Source organism: Topomyia yanbarensis, chromosome 3 (assembly GCF_030247195.1).
Source record: "Topomyia yanbarensis strain Yona2022 chromosome 3, ASM3024719v1, whole genome shotgun sequence".
Classification (NCBI taxonomy): Eukaryota; Metazoa; Arthropoda; class Insecta; order Diptera; family Culicidae; genus Topomyia; species Topomyia yanbarensis.
Window position 1 is genome coordinate 215,376,083 of NC_080672.1, and position 13,422 is coordinate 215,389,504.

Consider the following 13,422-nt stretch of genomic DNA (forward strand, 5'->3'; position numbering starts at 1 on the left):
AGAGCACAAGCCCGAAAAAGAACCCAATCCCGAAAAAGGACCCCAAGCCTGAAAAAGCAGTCCAAGCCCGAAAAAGCACACTAAGCCCGTAAAAGGACCCCAAGCCCGTAAAAGAACCCCATGCCCGTAAAAGAACCCCAAGCCCGTAAGAGGACCCCAAGTTCTAAAAAGGACCCCAAGCCCGAAAAATGAACGTAAGCCCGAGAAAGGACCAGAAGCCCGTAAAAGGATCCCAAGTCCGAAAAAGGACCCCAAGCGCGAAGAAGACCACAAGCCCAAAAAAGTACCTCAAGCACGAAAAGGACTTCAAGCCCGAAAATGGACCCCAATCCCGAAAAAGAATCCCAAGCCCGAAAGAGAGCCCCAAGCCCGAAAAAGGACCTCAAGTTCGAAAAAGGACCCCAAGCCCGAAAAAAGACCATAAGCCAGAAAGAGGACCACAAGACTACAAGCTTGAAAGAGGACCCCAAGCCCGAAAAAGGACCCCAGGCCTGCAACAGGACCCCAAGCCCGAAAAAGCACCACAAGACTACAAGCATGAAAAAGGATCCCAAACCCGAAAAGCACCACAAGCCCGTAAAAGGACCCCAAGTTCTAGAGAGGACCCCAAGCCCGAAAAAGACCGAAAGCCCGAAAAAGGACACGAAGCTTGAAAATGACCACAAGCACGAAAAATGACCCTAAGCCCGCAAAAGGACCCTAAGCCCGCAGAAGGACCATATGGCGGAAAAAGGACCACAAGACTACAAGCTTGAAAGAGGATCCCAAGCCCGAAAAGGACCCCAAGCCTGAAAAAGCACCCCAAGCCCGAAAAAGCACCCCAATCCCGTAAAAGGACCCAAGTTCTAAAAAGGACCCCAAGCCCGAAAAAAACCACAAGCCCCAAAAAGGACCCTAAGCCCGAAAAAGGTCCCCAAGCCCGAAAAAGGTCCCCAAGCCCGAAAAAGGTCCCCAAGCCCGAAAAAGGACCCCAAGCCCGAAAAATGAACGTAAGCCCGAGAAAGGACCAGAAGCCCGAAAAAGGACCCCAAGTTCGTAAAAGGACTACGAGCCTAAAAAAAGCACCCCAAGTCCGAAAAAGGACCCCGCGCGAAAAAGACCACAAGCCCAAAAAAGTACCTCAAGCACGAAAAGAACTTCAAGCCCGAAAAAGGACCACAATCTCGAAAAAGAACCCAAGCCCGAAAAAGAGCCCCACGCCCGAAAAAGGACCATATGCCGGAAAAAGGACCACAAGGCTACAAGCTTGAAAGAGGATCCCAAGCCCAAAAAGGACCCCAAGCCCGAAAAAGGAGCACAAGCCCGAAAAAGGGGCCCAATCCCGAAGTGGACCCCAAGACTGAAAAAGCACCCCAAACCCGAAAAGCACCCCAAGCCCGAAAAAGGACCCCAAGCCCGAAGAAGGACCATAAGCCAGAAAAAGACCACAAGAATATAAGCTTGAAAAAGGACCCCAAGCCCGAAAAAGGACCCCAAGCCCGAAAAAGGATCCCAAGCCCGAAAAAGGACCACAAGCCCGAAAAACGACCCCAAGCCCGAAAAAGGACCCCAAGTTCGAAAAAGACTCCAATATCTAAAAAGGACCCCAAACCCAAAAAAGGAGCACAAATCTCAAAAAAGGTTCCCAAGCCCGAGAAAGGACCCAAAGCCCGAAAAAGACCACAAGCCCGAAAAAGGACCCCAAGCCTGAAAAGCACTCCAAGCCCGAAAAAGTACGACAAGCTCAAAATAGGACCCCAAGCCCGAAAAAGGACCACAACCCCGAAAAAGGACCCCAAGCCCGAAAAAGGACCCCTAGCCCGAAAAAGGACCCCAAGCCCGAAAAAGGACCATAAGCCCGAAAAACGACCCCAAGCCCGAAAAAAGACCACAAGCCCGTAAAAGACCCCAAGCCCGAAATAGAACCCAAATCCCAAAAAAGAACCCAAGCCCGAAAAAGAGCCCCAAGCCCGAAAAAGGATCTCAAGTTCGAAAAAAGACCCCAAGCCCGAAAAAAGACCTCAAGCCCGAAAAAGTACCTCAAGCCCGAAAATGACTCCAACACCGAAAAAGGACCCTAATCCCGAAAAAGAACCCAAGTCCGAAAAAGAGCCGAAGCCCTAAAAAAAGCCCCAAGCCCAAAAAAGGATCTCAAGTTCGATAAAGGATCCCAAGCCCGGAAAAGGTCCCCAAGCCCGAAAAAGGACCCCAAGACCTAAAAAGGACCATAAGCCGGAAAAAGGACCACAAGACTACAAGCTTGAAAGAGGACCCCAAGCCGGAAAAGGACCACAAGCCCGAAAAAGGACCCCAAGCCCGAAAAAGCACCCCAAGCCTGCAAAAGGGCCCCAAGCCCGAAAAAGCACCACAAGACTACAAGCTTGAAAGAGGATCCCAAGCCCGAAAAGCACCCAAAGCCCGAAAAAGGTCCCCAAGCCCGAAAAAGGTCCCCAAGCCCGAAAAAGGACCCCAAGCCCGAAAAATGAACGTAAGCCCGAGAAAGGACCAGAAGCCCGAAAAAGGACCCCAAGTTCGTAAAAGGACTACGAGCCTAAAAAAGCACCCCAAGTCCGAAAAAGGACCCCGCGCGAAAAAGACCACAAGCCCAAAAAAGTACCTCAAGCACGAAAAGAACTTCAAGTCCGAAAAAGGACCCCAATCTCGAAAAAGAACCCAAGCCCGAAAAAGGACCCCTAATCTGAAAAAGCACCCCAAACCCGAAAAAGCACCCCAAGCCCGTAAAAGGACCCCAAGTTCTAAAAAGGACCCCAAGCCCGAAAAAGACCACAAGCCCGAAAAAGGAGCACAAGCCCGAAAAAGAGCACAAGCCCGAAAAAGAACCCAATCCCGAAAAAGGACCCCAAGCCTGAAAAAGCAGTCCAAGCCCGAAAAAGCACACTAAGCCCGTAAAAGGACCCCAAGTTCTAAAAAGGACCCCAAGCCCGAAAATGACCACAAGCCCGAAAAAGGACCCCAAGCCCGAAAAATGAACGTAAGCCCGAGAAAGGACCAGAAGCCCGAAAAAAGACCCCAAGTTCGTATAAGGACCCCAAGCCCGAAAAAGACCACAAGCCCGAAAAAGGACCCCAAGCCCGAAAAAGGACCCCAAGCCCGAAAAAGTACCCCAAGCCCGAAAAATTAACCTAAGCCCGAAAAATGAACCCAAGCCCGAAAAAGGACCCCAAGCCTGAAAAAGCACACCAAGCCCGTAAAAGAACCCCAAGCCCGTAAGAGGACCCCAAGTTCTAAAAAGGACCCCAAGCCCGAAAAAGGACCCCAAGCCCGAAAAATGAACGTAAGCCCGAGAAAGGACCAGAAGCCCGTAAAAGGATCCCAAGTCCGAAAAAGGACCCCAAGCGCGAAGAAGACCACAAGCCCAAAAAAGTACCTCAAGCACGAAAAGGACTTCAAGCCCGAAAAAGGACCCCAATCCCGAAAAGAATCCCAAGCCCGAAAGAGAGCCCCAAGCCCGAAAAAGGATCTCAAGTTCGAAAAAGGACCCCAAGTTCGAAAAAGAACCCCAAGTCCTAATAAGGACCATATGCCGGAAAAAGTACCACAAGACTACAAGCTTGAAAGAGGATCCCAAGACCGAAAAGGACCCCAAGCTCGAAAAAGTAGCACAAGCTCGAAAAAGGGGCCTAATCCCCAAAAAGGACCTCAAGTTCGAAAAAGGACCCCAAGCCCGAAGAAAGACCATAAGCCAGAAAAAGGACCACAAGACTACAAGCTTGAAAGAGGACCCCAAGCCCGATAAAGGACCCCAGGCCTGCAACAGGACCCCAAGCCCGAAAAAGCACCACAAGACTACAAGCATGAAAAAGGATCCCAAACCCGAAAAGCACCACAAGCCCGTAAAAGGACCCCAAGTTCTAGAGAGGACCCCAAGCCCGAAAAAGACCGAAAGCCCGAAAAAGGACACGAAGCTTGAAAATGACCACAAGCACGAAAAATGACCCTAAGCCCGCAAAAGGACCCTAAGCCCGCAGAAGGACCATATGGCGGAAAAAGGAACACAAGACTACAAGCTTGAAAGAGGATCCCAAGCCCGAAAAGGACCCCAAGCCTGAAAAAGCACCCCAAACCCGAAAAAGCACCCCAAGCCCGTAAAAGGACCCAAGTTCTAAAAAGGACCCCAAGCCCGAAAAAAAACCACAAGCCCGAAAAAGGACCCTAAGCCCGAAAAAGGTCCCCAAGCCCGAAAAAGGTCCCCAAGCCCGAAAAAGGTCCCCAAGCCCGAAAAAGGACCCCAAGCCCGAAAAATGAACGTAAGCCCGAGAAAGGACCAGAAGCCCGAAAAAGGACCCCAAGTTCGTAAAAGGACTACGAGCCTAAAAAAGCACCCCAAGTCCGAAAAAGGACCCCGCGCGAAAAAGACCATAAGCCCAAAAAAGTACCTCAAGCACGAAAAGAACTTCAAGCCCGAAAAAGGACCCCAATCTCGAAAAAGAACCCAAGCCCGAAAAAGAGCCCCACGCCCGAAAAAGGACCATATGCCGGAAAAAGGACCACAAGGCTACAAGCTTGAAAGAGGATCCCAAGCCCGAAAAGGACCCCAAGCCCGAAAAAGGACCCCAAGCCCGAAAAAGGACCCCAAGCCCGAAAAGGACCACAAGCCCGAAAAATAAACCTAAGCCTGAAAAGGACCCCAAGCCCGAAAAAGACCCCAAGCCCGAAAAAGAACCCCAAGCCCGCAAAAGGACCCCAAGCTCGAAAAAGGACCCCAAGCCCGAAAAAGGACCACAAGCCCGAAAAACGACCCCAAGCCCGAAAAAGGACCCCAAGTTCGAAAAAGGCTCCAATATCTAAAAAGGACCCCAAACCCAAAAAAGGAGCACAAATCTCAAAAAAGGTCCCCAAGCCCGAGAAAGGACCCAAAGCCCGAAAAAGACCACAAGCCCGAAAAAGGACCCCAAGCCTGAAAAGCACCCCAAGCCCGAAAAAGTACGACAAGCTCAAAATAGGACCCCAAGCCCGAAAAAGGACCACAACCCCGAAAAAGGACCCCAAGCCCGAAAAAGGACCCCTAGCCCGAAAAAGGACCCCAAGCCCGAAAAAGGACCATAAGCCCGAAAAACGACCCCAAGCCCGAAAAAAGACCACAAGCCCGTAAAAGACCTCAAGCCCGAAATAGGACCCAAATCCCAAAAAAAGAACCCAAGCCCGAAAAAGAGCCCCAAGCCCGAAAAAGGATCTCAAGTTCGAAAAAAGACCCCAAGCCCGAAAAAAGACCTCAAGCCCGAAAAAGTACCTCAAGCCCGAAAATGACTCCAACACCGAAAAAGGACCCTAATCCCGAAAAAGAACCCAAGTCCGAAAAAGAGCCGAAGCCCTAAAAAAAGCCCCAAGCCCAAAAAACGATCTCAAGTTCGATAAAGGATCCCAAGCCCGGAAAAGGTCCCCAAGCCCGAAAAAGGACCCCAAGACCTAAAAAGGACCATAAGCCGGAAAAAGGACCACAAGACTACAAGCTTGAAAGAGGACCCCAAGCCGGAAAAGGACCACAAGCCCGAAAAAGGACCCCAAGCCCGAAAAAGCACCCCAAGCCTGCAAAAGGGCCCCAAGCCCGAAAAAGCACCACAAGACTACAAGCTTGAAAGAGGATCCCAAGCCCGAAAAGCACCCCAAGCCCGAAAAAGGTCCCCAAGCCCGAAAAAGGTCCCCAAGCCCGAAAAAGGACCCCAAGCCCGAAAAATGAACGTAAGCCCGAGAAAGGACCAGAAGGCCGAAAAAGGACACCAAGTTCGTAAAAGGACTACGAGCCTAAAAAAGCACCCCAAGTCCGAAAAAGGACCCCGCGCGAAAAAGACCACAAGCCCAAAAAAGTACCTCAAGCACGAAAAGAACTTCAAGCCCGAAAAAGGACCCCAATCTCGAAAAAGAACCCAAGCCCGAAAAAGAGCCCCAAGCCCGAAAAAGGACCATATGCCGGAAAAAGGACCACAAGGCTACAAGCTTGAAAGAGGATCCCAAGCCCGAAAGGGACCCCAAGCCCGAAAGAGGAGCACAAGCCCGAAAAAGGAGCACAAGCCCGAAAAAAGACCCCAAGCCCGAAAAAGGATCCCAAGCCCGAAATAGGACCCCAAGCCCGAAAAGGACCACAAGCCCGAGAAATAAACCTAAGCCTGAAAAAGGACCCCAAGCCCGAATAAGACCCCAAGCCCGAAAAAGAACCCCAAGCCCGCAAAAGGACCCCAAGCTCGAAAAAGGACCCCAAGCCCGAAAAAGGACCACAAGCCCGAAAAACGACCCCAAGCCCGATAAAGGACCCCAAGTTCGAAAAAGACTCCAATATCTAAAAAGGACCCCAAACCCAAAAAAGGAGCACAAATCTCAAAAAAGGTCCCCAAGCCCGAAAAAGGACCCAAAGCCCGAAAAAGACCACAAGCCCGAAAAAGTACGACAAGTTCAAAATAGGACCCCAAGCCCGAAAAAGGACCACAACCCCGAAAAAGGACCCCAAGCCCGAAAAAGGACCCCTAGCCCGAAAAAGGACCCCAAGCTCGAAAAAGGACCATAAGCCCGAAAAACGACCCGAAGCCCGAAAAAAGACCACAAGCCCGTAAAAGACCCCAAGCCCGAAATAGGACCCAAATCCCAAAAAAAGAACCCAAGCCCGAAAAAGAGCCCCAAGCCCGAAAAAGGATCTCAAGTTCGAAAAAAGACCCCAAGCCCGAAAAAAGACCCCAAGCCCGAAAAAGTACCTCAAGCCCGAAAATGACTCCAATACCGAAAAAGGACCCTAATCCCGAAAAAGAACCCAAGTCCGAAAAAGAGCCGAAGCCCTAAAAAAAGCCCCAAGCCCAAAAAAGGATCTCAAGTTCGATAAAGGATCCCAAGCCCGGAAAAGGTCCCCAAGCCCGAAAAAGGACCCCAAGACCTAAAAAGGACCATAAGCCGGAAAAAGGACCACAAGACTACAAGCTTGAAAGAGGACCCCAAGCCGGAAAAGGACCACAAGCCCGAAAAAGGACCCCAAGCCCGAAAAAGCACCCCAAGCCTGCAAAAGGGCCCCAAGCCCGAAAAAGCACCACAAGACTACAAGCTTGAAAGAGGATCCCAAGCCCGAAAAGCACCCCAAGCCCGAAAAAGGTCCCCAAGCCCGAAAAAGGTCCCCAAGCCCGAAAAAGGACCCCAAGCCCGAAAAATGAACGTAAGCCCGAGAAAGGACCAGAAGGCCGAAAAAGGACACCAAGTTCGTAAAAGGACAACGAGCCTAAAAAAGCACCCCAAGTCCGAAAAAGGACCCCGCGCGAAAAAGACCACAGGCCCAAAAAAGTACCTCAAGCACGAAAAGAACTTCAAGCCCGAAAAAGGACCCCAATCTCGAAAAAGAACCCAAGCCCGAAAAAGAGCCCCAAGCCCGAAAAAGGACCATATGCCGGAAAAAGGACCACAAGGCTACAAGCTTGAAAGAGGATCCCAAGCCCGAAAAGGACCCCAAGCCCGAAAGAGGAGCACAAGCCCGAAAAAGGAGCACAAGCCCGAAAAAAGACCCCAAGCCCGAAAAAGGATCCCAAGCCCGAAAAAGGACCCCAAGCCCGAAAAGGACCACAAGCCCGAGAAATAAACCTAAGCCTGAAAAAGGACCCCAAGCCCGAATAAGACCCCAAGCCCGAAAAAGAACCCCAAGCCCGCAAAAGGACCCCAAGCTCGAAAAAGGACCCCAAGCCCGAAAAAGGACCACAAGCCCGAAAAACGACCCCAAGCCCGATAAAGGACCCCAAGTTCGAAAAAGACTCCAATATCTAAAAAGGACCCCAAACCCAAAAAAGGAGCACAAATCTCAAAAAAGGTCCCCAAGCCCGAAAAAGGACCCAAAGCCCGAAAAAGACCACAAGCCCGAAAAAGGACCCCAAGCCTGAAAAGCACCCCAAGCCCGAAAAAGTACGACAAGTTCAAAATAGGACCCCAAGCCCGAAAAAGGACCACAACCCCGAAAAAGGACCCCAAGCCCGAAAAAGGACCCCTAGCCCGAAAAAGGACCCCAAGCTCGAAAAAGGACCATAAGCCCGAAAAACGACCCGAAGCCCTAAAAAAGACCACAAGCCCGTAAAAGACCCCAAGCCCGAAATAGGACCCTAATCCCAAAAAAAGAACCCAAGCCCGAAAAAGAGCCCCAAGCCCGAAAAAGGATCTCAAGTTCGAAAAAAGACCCCAAGCCCGAAAAAAGACCCCAAGCCCGAAAAAGTACCTCAAGCCCGAAAATGACTCCAACACCGAAAAAGGACCCTAATCCCGAAAAAGAACCCAAGTCCGAAAAAGAGCCGAAGCCCTAAAAAAAGCCCCAAGCCCAAAAAAGGATCTCAAGTTCGATAAAGGATCCCAAGCCCGGAAAAGGTCCCCAAGCCCGAAAAAGGACCCCAAGACCTAAAAAGGACCATAAGCCGGAAAAAGGACCACAAGACTACAAGCTTGAAAGAGGATCCCAAGCCCGAAAAGCACCCCAGGCCCGTAAAAGGACCCCAAGTTGTAAAAAGGACCCCAAGCCCGAAAAGGACCCAAAGCCCGAAAAAGGACACGAAGCTTGAAAATGACCACAAGCCCGAAAAAGGACCCTAAGCCCGAAATGGCACCCTAAGCTCGAAGAAGGACCATATGCCGGAAAAAGGACCACAAGACTACAAGCTTGAAAGAGGATTCCAAGCCCGAAAAGGACCCCAAGCCCGAAAAAGGAGCACAAACCCGAAAAAGGGGCCCAATCCCGAAAAAGGACCACAAGCCTGGAAAAGCACCCCAAGTTCTAAAAAGGACCCCAAGTTCTAAAAAGGACCCCAAGTCCGAAAAAGAGCCGAAGCCCTAAAAAAAGCCCCAAGCCCAAAAAAGGATCTCAAGTTCGATAAAGGATCCCAAGACCGAAAAAGGACCCCAAGCCCGGAAAAGACCACCAGCCCGAAAAAGGACCCCAAGTACGAAAAAGGAACCTAAGCCCGAAAAAGGACCAGAAGCCCGACAACGGACCTCAAGTTCGTAAAAGGACCCCAAGCCCGAAAAAGGACCCCAGCCCGAAAAAGGACCACAAGCCCAAAAAATGCACCTAAGCTTGAAAAAGCAGTCCAAGCCCGAAAACGGACCTCAAGTTCGTAAAAGGACCCCAAGCCCGAAAATGACCCCAAGACCGAAAAAGGAGCACAACCCCGAAAAAGGGCCCAATCCCGAAAAAGTACCTCAAGCCTGAAAAAGCAGCCCAAGCCCGAAAAAGCACCCTAAGCCCGTAAAAAGACCCAAAGTTCTAAAAATGACCCCAAGCCCGAAAACGACCACAAGCCCGAAAAAGGACCACAAGCCCGAAAAATGCACCTAAGCTTGAAAAAGGACCCCAAGCCCGAAAACGGACCTCAAGTTCGTAAAAGGACCCCAAGCCCGAAAAAGACCACAAGCCCGAAAAAGGACCCCAAGCCCGAAAAATGAACCTAAGCCCGAAAAAGGACCCCAAGCCCGAAAAAGGACCCCTAAACAGAAAAAGCACCCCAAGCCCGAAAAAGCACCCCAAGCCCGAAAAAGCACCCCAAGCCCGTAAAAGGACCCCAAGTTCTAAAAAGGACCCCAAGCCCGAAAAAGACCACAAGCCGGAAAAAGGAGCACAAGCCCGAAAAAGAGCACAAGCCCGAAAAAGAACCCAATCCCGAAAAAGGACCCCAAGCCTGAAAAAGCAGCCCAAGCCCGAAAAAGCACACTAAGCCCGTAAAAGGACCCCAAGTTCTAAAAAGGACCCCAAGCCCGAAAATGACCACAAGCCCGAAAAAGGACCCCAAGCCCGAAAAATGAACGTAAGCCCGAGAAAGGACCAGAAGCCCGAAAAAAGATCCCAAGTTCGTATAAGGACCCCAAGCCCGAAAAAGACCACAAGCCCGAAAAAGGACCCCAAGCCCGAAAAAGGACCCCAAGCCCGAAAAAGTACCCCAAGCCCGAAAAATGAACCTAAGCCCGAAAAAGGACCCCAAGCCCGAAAAAGGACCCCAAGCCTGAAAAAGCACCCCAAGCCCGTAAAAGAACCTAAAGCCCGTAAGAGGACCCCAAGTTCTAAAAAGGACCCCAAGCCCGTAAAAGGACCCCAAGCCCGAAAAATGAACGTAAGCCCGAGAAAGGACCAGAAGCCCGAAAAAAGATCCCAAGTTCGTATAAGGACCCCAAGCCCGAAAAAGACCACAAGCCCGAAAAAGGACCCCAAGCCCGAAAAAGGACCCCAAGCCCGAAAAAGTACCCCAAGCCCGAAAAATGAACCTAAACCCGAAAAAGGACCCCAAGCCCGAAAAAGGACCCCAAGCCTGAAAAAGCACCCCAAGCCCGTAAAAGAACCTAAAGCCCGTAAGAGGACCCCAAGTTCTAAAAAGGACCCCAAGCCCGTAAAAGGACCCCAAGCCCGAAAAATGAACGTAAGCCCGAGAAAGGACCAGAAGCCCGAAAAAGGACCCCAATCCCGAAAAAGTACCCCAAGCCCGAAAAATGAACCTAAGCCCGAAAAAGGACCCCAAGCCCGAAAAAGGACCCCAAGCCTGAAAAAGCACCCCAAGCCCGTAAAAGAACCTAAAGCCCGTAAGAGGACCCCAAGTTCTAAAAAGGACCCCAAGCCCGTAAAAGGACCCCAAGCCCGAAAAATGAACGTAAGCCCGAGAAAGGACCAGAAGCCCGAAAAAGGACCCCGAGCCTGAAAAAGGACCCCAAGTTCGAAAAAGGACCCCAAGTCCTAATAAGGACCATATGCCGGAAAAAGTTCCACAAGACTACAAGCTTGAAAGAGGATCCCAAGCCCGAAAAAGGACCCCAGGCCTGCAACAGGACCCCAAGCCCGCAAAAGCACCACAAGACTACAAGCATGAAAAAGGATCCCAAACCCGAAAAGCACCACAAGCCCGTAAAAGGACCCCAAGTTCTAGAGAGGACCCCAAGCCCGAAAAAGACCGAAAGCCCGAAAAAGGACACGAAGCTTGAAAATGACCACAAGCACGAAAAATGACCCTAAGCCCGCAAAAGGACCCTAAGCCCGCAGAAGGACCATATGGCGGAAAAAGGACCACAAGACTACAAGCTTGAAAGAGGATCCCAAGCCCGAAAAGGACCCCAAGCCTGAAAAAGCACCCCAAGCCCGAAAAAGCACCCCAAGCCCGTAAAAGGACCCAAGTTCTAAAAAGGACCCCAAGCCCGAAAAAAACCACAAGCCCGAAAAAGGGCCTAAACCCGAAAAAGGTCCCCAAGCCCGAAAAAGGTCCCCAAGCCCGAAAAAGGTCCCCAAGCCCGAGAAAGGACCCTAAGCCCGAAAAATGAACGTAAGCCCGAGAAAGGACCAGAAGCCCGAAAAAGGACCCCAAGTTCGTAAAAGGACTACGAGCCTAAAAAAGCACCCCAAGTCCGAAAAAGGACCCCGCGCGAAAAAGACCACAAGCCCAAAATAGTACCTCAAGCACGAAAAGAACTTCAAGCCCGAAAAAGGACCCCAATCTCGAAAAAGAACCCAAGCCCGAAAAAGAGCCCCACGTCCGAAAAAGGACCATATGCCGGAAAAAGGACTACAAGGCTACAAGCTTGAAAGAGGATCCCAAGCCCGAAAAGGACCCCAAGCGCGAAAAAGGAGCACAACCCCGAAAAAGGAGCACAAGCCCGAAAAAGGGGCCCAATCCCGAAGTGGACCCCAAGACTGAAAAAGCACCCCAAGCCCGAAAAGCACCCCAAGCCCGAAAAAGGACCCCAAGCCCGAAGAAGGACCATAAGCCGGAAAAAGACCACAAGAATATAAGCTTGAAAAAGGACCCCAAGCCCGAAAAAGGACCCCAAGCCCGAAAAAGGATCCCAAGCCCGAAAAAGGACCCCAAGCCCGAAAAAGAACCCCAAGCCCGCAAAAGGACCCCAAGCTCGAAAAAGGACCCCAAGCCCGAAAAAGGACCCCAAGTTCGAAAAAGACTCCAATATCTAAAAAGGACCCCAAACCCAAAAAAGGAGCACAAACCTCAAAAAAGGTCCCCAAGCCCGAAAAAGGACCCAAAGCCCGGAAAAGGACCACAACCCCGAAAAAGGACCCCAAGCCCGAAAAAGGACCCCTAGCCCGAAAAAGGACCCCAAGTTCGAAAAAGACTCCAATATCTAAAAAGGACCCCAAACCCAAAAAAGGAGCACAAACCTCAAAAAAGGTCCCCAAGCCCGAAAAAGGACCCAAAGCCCGAAAAAGGACCACAACCCCGAAAAAGGACCCCAAGCCCGAAAAAGGACCCAAAGCCCGAAAAAGGACCACAACCCCGAAAAAGGACCCCAAGCCCGAAAAAGGACCCCTAGCCCGAAAAAGGACCCCAAGCCCGAAAAAGGACCATAAGCCCGAAAAACGACCCCAAGCCCGAAAAAAGACCACAAGCCCGTAAAAGACCCCAAGCCCGAAATAGGACCCTAATCCCAAAAAAAGAACCCAAGCCCGAAAAAGAGCCCCAAGCCCGAGAAAGGATCTCAAGTTCAAAAAAAGACCCCAAGCCCGAAAAAAGACCCCAAGCCCGAAAAAGTACCTCAAGCCCGAAAATGACTCCAACACCGAAAAAGGACCCTAATCCCGAAAAAGAACCCAAGTCCGAAAAAGAGCCGAAGCCCTAAAAAAAGCCCCAAGCCCAAAAAAGGATCTCAAGTTCGATAAAGGATCCCAAGCCCGGAAAAGGTCCCCAAGCCCGAAAAAGGACCCCAAGACCTAAAAAGGACCATAAGCCGGAAAAAGGACCACAAGACTACAAGCTTGAAAGAGGACCCCAAGCCGGAAAAGGACCCTAATCCCGAAAAAGAACCCAAGTCCGAAAAAGAGCCGAAGCCCTAAAAAAAGCCCCAAGCCCAAAAAAGGATCTCAAGTTCGATAAAGGATCCCAAGCCCGGAAAAGGTCCCCAAGCCCGAAAAAGGACCCCAAGACCTAAAAAGGACCATAAGCCGGAAAAAGGACCACAAGACTACAAGCTTGAAAGAGGACCCCAAGCCGGAAAAGGACCACAAGCCCGAAAAAGGACCCCAAGCCCGAAAAAGGACCCCAAGCCCGAAAAAGCACCCCAAGCCTGCAAAAGGGCCCCAAGTTCTAAAAAGGACCCCAAGCCCGAAAAGGACCCAAAGCCCGAAAAAGGACACGAAGCTTGAAGATGACCACAAGCCCGAAAAAGGACCCTAAGCCCGAAAAGGCACCCTAAGCCCGAAGAAGGACCATATGCCGGAAAAAGGACTACAAGACTACAAGCTTGAAAGAGGATTCCAAGCCCGAAAAGGACCCCAAGCCCGAAAAAGGAGCACAAACCCGAAAAAGGGGCCCAATCCTGAAAAAGGACCACAAGCCTGGAAAAGCACCCCAAGTTCTAAAAAGGACCCCAAGTTCTAAAAAGGACCCCAAGCCCGAAAAAGAACCCAAGACCGAAAAAGGACCCCAAGCCCGGAAAAGACCACCAGCCCGAAAAAGTACCCCAAGTACGAAAAAGGAACCTAAGCCCGAA